Raw genomic sequence first — 8,658 nt, forward strand, 5'->3', positions numbered from 1 at the left:
TGATCGATTATATAGAAGTCGTAATCGATCATATTGATCGATTAATCCATTAGGAAATCTGCGATGAAAAAATTTTCGTTGCAAAAATTATCTCGAAAATTTTGCCCGGGATAATTTTTTGCTCAAATTTTTTCAATTGACGACGAAAAGTTGATTCGTCGCCAATGGCGACGAAACGTATAATTCGTCGCCAATTTGACGACGACTTTGTCTAAGAAACGTAGAACTCGGTTTCGTTGCCAAATGCCCTACTTAACTTCTCCCCCAATCCCCTTTCTCCTTCCTTCGTGATTTTTGCTGCGCTGCCGCGATTTTTCTCCGCCGAAACCCTTGCTGCCACCGGCCGGCCTCCACGCGATTCCTCCGCTGCCTCCACCCTAAAAACCTTATTGTTTCCGACCGGATATTGTCGGATCATGTGGTAAGCTTCTTCCTTTCTCTTTTTTTCTCATTCAGCGTTTTCCTCTTTTGGCCGTCGGACAGCTCCATCGCCGCCACCGGCCGGCCTTTGCCTGCTGCTGGCCGGCGCTGGCCGCGCTGGCCCGCGCTGGGCCGCGCTGGGCCGCACTGGCCAGCGAAGTGCAACCTACGCTCTTGCTGCGCGGCTGCTGGCTGTTGGCTGCTGGCTGCTGGCCGCTGGCCACACTGCTGCTGGCCTCTGGCCGACGCTAGCCGGCGCTGTGACTTCGGTGCTAAATGAGATGCGATGACGAGTTTAACTCATCATTGCTCAAATCAAGATTTCCTTTGATTTTCAGACTTTGAAATTAAGTTTAGGAAACCAGAATTCAATCAGATTTCCATGAGGCTGGTGGGGTAAGGTATCCAGGAGTCTTGTGTTAATAACGGGCAAGGTCGAACATTTGTAGAAAAAGAGATCAAGGATCAATAAAAATGGGAGGGTTGTATCAATTTCAACTTGTAGATGCTGATTAAATCCAGCAAGTATGATCTGTTTGTGTTGCTGAAAAACTAAGCTATAGACAGAAGAGAAACTATTATGTGTCAGAGCTTATGGAGCTTTCTGATCATAGCTAGGCTAAGGGGAGGTTCAGGCCATTACAGGACCAAGTGGTATTGCAATCCACACAAGGAACTACATGGTTTTTGTTGGTGCAAGATGCACTAAGATCTTGCCTAGTGTTTCGATGTTTGACAATACACCTAGGTCTGGTCAGTTTGACCAAGGGTTGATCCAAACAGGACTTGATGTTTGGATGTGTGGAAGTGAGTGAGAAAGATCTAGTCGGTTAGACTAGACAATGGAAGTCCTGGTGAGTGAAGCTAGGCAAGGGAAAGTCCTAGTTGTAGGCTAGGAAAAAGGAAGTCCTGATTTGGAGGATCAGGCAGAAGTCTTGGCAGAGTCAACGTGCACCAGGCAAAGACCTGGACTTGGTCAGGAGGACCAAGTTGCGGAAGGCTGGACTTGGTCAGGAGGATCAAGTTGCAGCGGAGGACAGGAGGACTGATCAGGAGGATCAGTTGCATTCCAAGTCCTGGGGGGCAACGACAGAGCCGAGCACAAGTCCAACAAGTCTGGGTGACTTGGTTGGCACAAATTCTCCAGAATGGAGTGGGTTAAACTAACCCAGGATTTCGGTAGAAATCCGAAGTTAGACCCACAAGGTAAAACTAGTTTGGCTTGGTTGTATTCATGCTTGTTTTGCAGGAATCATAATGCAGGGTCAACTTCAAACAGCCATAACTTTTGACTCGGGGAACGAGGCAAACTCAGATGCGTTGGAAAGCTCTTTCAGAGATCTACAAAATTGGTGTTTTGAGTTTTTTCGGATTCAGGCTGGAGTCAACTCAGAATGCCATTTGAGTCGACTCCAAGGGCTGGAGTCGACCCAGAAACCCATTTGAGTCGACTCGGGCAACAGATAATGACCAGATTCGAGCAGGATCAAGTTTTATCATCCATGTCAGCTGGAGTCGACCCAGATGGGCATCTGAGTCGACTCAGGAGGTGTATATAAGGCCGTGAACGTGCAGAAGCCAGCCATTCAAGCCAATTAACCTCCTTGCTCAACTAGAGGTGTTTCTGAACGCGAACGGAGCCAGACGCTTGCAACCGGGGAAGGTCCAGGAGGAGTACGTGGTGCTCGGACTTCCAGATCGGCTACAAGTTGCTTGGTTAACTTTTCTTTACTTGTCCTGTTAAGTTAATTTTTGTTTGTAATTCCTGGACTGTAAGACGGGTTTCTCCGCCTCCGAACGCCGTTCGGAAAGGAGACCACTAGTGGACGGGCGCCTCCCGACTTAGGCCTTGGACGTACTAACCCTGGGGGGTTAGGAACCAAGTAAATCCCGCGTGTCCCCCTGCTGTGTTATTTAATATATCCGCTGCTTAGTTTTTACAGTTAACGAACGAAATTGAAAAAGCGATACGCGCTATTCACCCCCCCCCCCCCCCCCCTCTAGCGCGTACACGATCCTATTAATTGTACATCCATGATGGTAAGTTTTTAATTAAGCATTTTTATTATGCAAATAATTTTATATTTTCTAATATACTTCCTAATATGTTTTCTTACAGTCGCGACGAGGTCGACGCAGTAGCAGTAGTCATGGTGATGCAGGTCCCACTCCTTCAGGTGCAGCCCCCTCACCTTCAGGTGCAATCCCTTCTCCAGGATGTAGAGTCTTCGAAGAGCACACATGCCCATGATGTTTCATGCTTTCTTTTCTTCGTCTTCGGATATATTTATATCAGTACTTTGTATGGATTTACTGGATTGTTATGATTGTATATCATGTTAGTTAGACTAATAGACATATACACATGTCTATTGTGGATCTTTGTATGGATTGTATCATTTGGATGCATGCATTATGGATTTTGATATGGATCTTTGTATGAATTATATTTTTGTATGGATGTTGATATGTATTGTTTGTTATTTATGTGTTGTTATATATGGATGTTTATATATGTTGTTATGGATTGTATATGACAGGTCTGTATGTTATAAATCGATCTGATTGGATCGATATGTAAATGTATATACAGGATAACCAATAAATAAAATGAGCATTAGAAAAAAATTTTTAGTCGGCGACGAAATTTGCAACGAAAATCATTTTCATCGCAAATTTGCAACGAACTTTGTGACGAAAATAGGCTCGTCGCAATTCTATCGTAAGTTACTATGCGTCAAAGTTTTACGACAAATTTTCAAATTCGTCGCAGAATTCATCGCCAATTGGCGACGAATTTATATTCGTTGCCAATTGGCGACGAACTAGATTCGTCGCCAATTGGCGACGAATAAAATTCGTTGCCAATTGGAAACGAATATAAATTCATCGCCAATTGGCGACGAATAAGTTTGTCGCCAATTGGCGACAAACCAAAATCGTCGCCAATTGGCGACGAATTATACGTTGCCAATTGGCGACGCAACTACGACGAATTTAAAAATTCGTTGCAGAATTGTGCGACGAAATTGGATTTTTCGTCGGAGCATTTTGCGATGACCTAATTGCGACGAATTTAAATTCATCGCAAACTCTTTTGCAACGAATTTTTTTAAAGAAATTCATCGCAAAATTCGTCGCAGAATGCAATTTTTTTTTGTAGTGCGATCTCTTCTCCTCTTGGTTTCAAGACTCTAGTCCCCAACAAACCGCCGACCTCATTAAGAGTTCGGCTTGCACCTTGATACTTGAGATGAGCCCTTCATAGCTTAGGGCTATAGACCATGATTCTACGTAGTAATTTTGATAGGGTACACACTTTATCGGCCAACCTCATTAGCAGGTCAGATCTCTTCCTCATCTCTCTCTACAAAGCTCGATCTTTTACAGTAATCCATCACCGACCTCACTAAGAGGTCGGCACAAGGTTAAATATACAGACCGAGATCTTCCTAACCTCGGGGTATATAACTCGATTCCCTACGATCCCCATAGCATCAAGCTGACTTCATATACCAACCTCATTAGAAGATTGTCATGGGCCACGATACTTAGAACTATGGTGTATAGACTCCGTCCTCTTACAACAAGCCCAGCAAAGTACATGTATCACATACCGACCTCCTGACCTGGTCCCGGTATCACATACCGACCTCATGACCTGGTCCCGGTATCACATACCGACCTCATGACCTGGTCCCGGTGTCACGTACCGATCTCATGAATTGGCTCTCACCTCATGAACCATCCACTTCAGACAGCTTGATAATTCAGGTGAGAGCTCGACCAAACGCTCAACTTGATGAACAGATACACTCAAAGAGTTCGACAAGTCATCTCGTTCATCTATGGCGTATGTAAAGAGCTCGGACACGTACCTAACTCAACTCATCAAACCCTATCAACTCACGGCATACCTGCACATACCAGTCACTCATACAAATCGATCATTACCGATCTCAAGTAGCTATACAGATATCAACGGGTCATCACGCTGACCTTTTCATCATGCTTGGCAACTTATCTACAAGGATTAGAATAGGGACCAAGCACTCCTACTTGGTCTCGGACAATCCTAACCGTCGAAGGAAGATAACTGACGTTGATAAGCCATTGGATGCTTGGATTTTGTCAGAGATCGATCCGCTGATCTCGCCTCCACAACCAATTGTAGACAAGGAGATCCGAGGATATCGCTTCTGCTACCTCTATATAAACCCCGCAGGTATGACAATAAACCAGTTTGAATTCTAGACACACATTATTACTCCCAATTTCTCTACTCTGACTTGAGCGTCAGAGTGGCCACGCCGGGAATCCCCGGCGCCTTACTAATCCGTGCGTTCAGCTCTTGCTTCTCCAGGTCCTTCTCATCGACGGGTGACCCAAGGTTGACGTGGCATTTTATTGTCTGGTGGCGTGATCATCGTCGGCATCGAGCCGGAACATGGTTATTGAAGTCCAAGTGGGTCATGTAGACTAGACACTTGATATTGGTTAGAAGTTCAACCGGTGATGGCTTTCAAAAGTTCAAGTGCCCTAGTTAAAGTTATCGGACACTTAGTTAAATGAAGTCCTAACAAGTCAAGGTTGACTTAAAGTTAAGCAAGTATGAGAAAGTTCATACAAATCAAAGATGATCGAATACTTATCAAGTATAGAAGTCATGAAGAAGTGAAGAAGTAAACTCTAGGCAGGTGAGGAAGTCTTGAAAGAGTGAATTTTAGAATTTATGTATGATATATCTTTCATGAGTGAATTTCATATTGTTCACCCTTTATATAAATATAAATATATATATATATATAATATATATATATATTATAAAATATAATTTATACTAGGTGGATTGTGGGTCGTTTATTGATAGGGTGTGTTTTTGGTTATTAAATTTATTTTTATTTATTTTCTTTATTTGTCACTTACACCCTTTAAAATTAAAATTTATAATTAATCAAACTCTTATTTATCGTTCAGGTAGTATAGTAGAGGTCAGAGTCGTCTCTCATAGAATCAATGATAAAGAGTTATTTTAAACAACATGGTGCGAAATTTTTATTATTACTAATCTTATTAATTTCTCACTATCTATAAGGTCCATTTATTAACAACTAAATATTTTAATTAACCAAAGAACACTAAGTTCCATCATACATCCTATTCATAAATTATTCACATAGCAATCCATTTATTAAGTCTAAGCATACTTCACATACTTACTGTTCCGGTTCCTTACCGATGATAGCCTCACCACCAGGCAATAGGAGGTCGCGTCAACCTGCACTTCTACGTCGAGGAGAAAAGCCCTGAGGAGACAACAAATGAACGTACGGGTCAGTGGGGCACCGGGGATCCCGGCGTGGCTACTCCGACGCTCAAGTTAGGCAAAGAGCAAAGAAGTGTGTATTCGGAAAAATTCAGAGAGTCCATTGTCATACCTGTGCAGTTTATATAGAGAGGGGGGGCGATATTTTAGGATCTTAGTGCCAGTGATTGGCTGTCAATCCCTTATTAATGGGATAAGGATAAACTTCGAGGGTTTTTGGTCGTCCGACGGCTCGGGCTTGTAGATCTTTATCCGACAGTTGTGCCCGTGCGAGGTAAGAGGATTAGGATTAGGCTGGGCCAAGTAATAGACTTGGTCTATGTTTTCCTCCTCGCGGGTGGGCTGCTGCTTTCGGTGGGGAGGTTGACGTAGTGCTTTGTTAATATACATTCCACAGGCGGAGGTCGGGAGTGGCCGGATTGGGGAAGCGTGCTTAGGAGGCCTGTGTGCTGGCGGCCTTACTTTAGTTGGGAGATCTCCTTAGAGCTGTCTGGCGATCCATGCTGGGGTCATATCCGGAGGTAGGCGGGTGATGGTATGGCCTCGTCCTGAGGTAGGCATATGATGTCGGTGCCTTGTCAGGAGGTAGGCGTGCGATGCCTGTGCCTTGGCATGAGGTAGGCATATGATGCCGATGTTTTGTCAGGAGGTAGGCATACGATGTCGGTACCGTATCATGAGGTAGGCTTATGATGCTGATGCCTTGTTATGAGGTGGGTGTGTCGGTACCTTGTCCGGAGGTAGGCATGCGATGCTGGTACCTTGGCATGAGGTAGGCATATGATGCTGATGCCTTGTTATGAGGTGGGCATGCCGGTACCTTGTCCGGAGGTAGGCATGCGATGCTGGTACCTTGGCATGAGGTAGGCCATGCGATGTTATGAGGTGGGCGTGCCGGTACCTTGTCCATGAGATAGGCATGCGATGTCGGTACCTTGTCCGGAGGTAGGCATGCGATGATGGGGTTGGGCATGAGGTGGTGTATTATCATTAAGGACTGACTCTTGATATGGCGGAGAGTTCAGCTGGTATATCCTTGTATATGTTACCCTCTTGTTGAGGTTTGCACTCTGCCGGCTCATCGCTTGGTTTGGGGGACGATCTACCTACACTGATGGAAAAAGGGGAGTATTCTGCATGGGATCTGTGTCTTTCGTGTTAAGGGAGGTCGATATTCCCTAATTTTCCCTTAGTCCCTAGAAAATACCCTTCCGGACTTTTATCCGTCCTCTATACGTATTCCTCCCTTGGGGAGGGATATTCGTACCGGATCACTTACATTAAAATACAATGATTCCCACCAATGTACAAACTACTCCACTAACTATATACAACTAAAGAATATGTTTACACAATAACATCGATGAAGAATTTACAGAATTACATTTTATTCCTATTCACAACAATATACAATAATAGTTCACACAAGCAAAAACATGACAACCACAACAATCATTATTATATAATCTTAATATGAACGTGTTGTAGGATCATGGTGCACACTAGGGGTGAATAGCACGATCGTCATTTTTCTTTGTTCATTCTATCAGAAATACTTAGCAGCGGATTAGTAAAACAAGTACAGAGACATGTGAATTTTTACTTGATTTTCAACCCCCTATGGTTTGGACATCCAAGGCCTATGTACGGGAGACATCCGTCCACTAGTGGTCTCCTTTTTGAATGTTTGTTCGGAGGCGGAGAAACCCGTCTTACACTCCAATAAAGAATAACAATAAGAACAGAAAAATAAGACAATAAGAAATTAAACCAAACAAGCGTAGATCCGATTCGGAAGTCCTGAGCGCCACGCACTCCTCTTGAAATTTCCCCGGTTGCACGAGCCTGGCCCCGTTTGCGTTCACAATCACCACTAGTTGGAGAGGAGAGCTTGTAGTTGATGTCTCTGGTTGTGCACGTTCACCTTCCTTATATAGTCTCTTCTAGTCACCTAGATTCCCTTTTAGCGACTCCACGCAGACCGTCGATCCACTATCTTCGTAGTTGACTTAGCGCTTTCGATCAACTAGATTCCTCTTTCCAGTCGACTCCATGCTGACATAGAGGATCTGGATGAGCTTCGACTTTCGTAGACTTTATCCAACCTCGAGTTGCCTACATTCAACATTTCAGTCGCTTGGAACATCCGATCGACTGGATTATGGATAAAGTCACCTGGATCCGAACTTGGTTCAGCTGTCTCTGTTTGCTTCACCTATGTTTTTTCCATCTTACTTCCAGCTCCTGGTTTCTGCAAGACAAGCGTACAAACATGCAAGCAACCTAAACCTTACCCTGTGGATCTAACTTCGGATTTCTACCGAAATTCTGGATTAGTGTGACGCCTACTGTTCCCACACTAGGAATGCGCCCTTACCCACTCCATTCAGGAGACTTTGCCGGACTTGTTGGATTTCTCGCTTAGCCATGATCCTTGGCCCCCAGGACTTTACTGCTATGATCCGGTCCTCCTAACTGCCTAGACTTTCACCAAACCTCTGGTCCTCTTGACCTTACTCGCTTGGACTTTGGCCACGTTTCCCGGTCCTCCGACACTGCATGGACTTGCACATGATGCACTTGACCTTGCTAAGACTTCTGCTTAATCCTCCAAACTAGGACTTGCCTTTGCCTAGCCTACAACTAGGACTTTCCTTTGTCTAGCCTACAACTAGGACTTTCCCTGCCTAGCTTCACTCACCAGGACTTCATTGCCCAATCTTCCAGATCAGGACTTCCACTGCCTAGTCTAACCAACTAGAACTTCTTGCTAGTCATTTAGTCTGACTAGACTTTACTGATATCCAAACATCAGGTCCTGTTTAGATCAACCCTTAGTCAAACTGATCAGACCTAGGTGTATTGTCAAACATCGAAACTCCAGGGTAAGATCTAGTGCTTCTTGCACTAAC

Source organism: Curcuma longa, chromosome 4, assembly GCF_044706935.1.
Source record: "Curcuma longa cultivar G26 ecotype Majalengka, Jawa Barat chromosome 4, ITB_CL_G26_1.1, whole genome shotgun sequence".
Taxonomy (NCBI): domain Eukaryota; kingdom Viridiplantae; phylum Streptophyta; class Magnoliopsida; order Zingiberales; family Zingiberaceae; genus Curcuma; species Curcuma longa.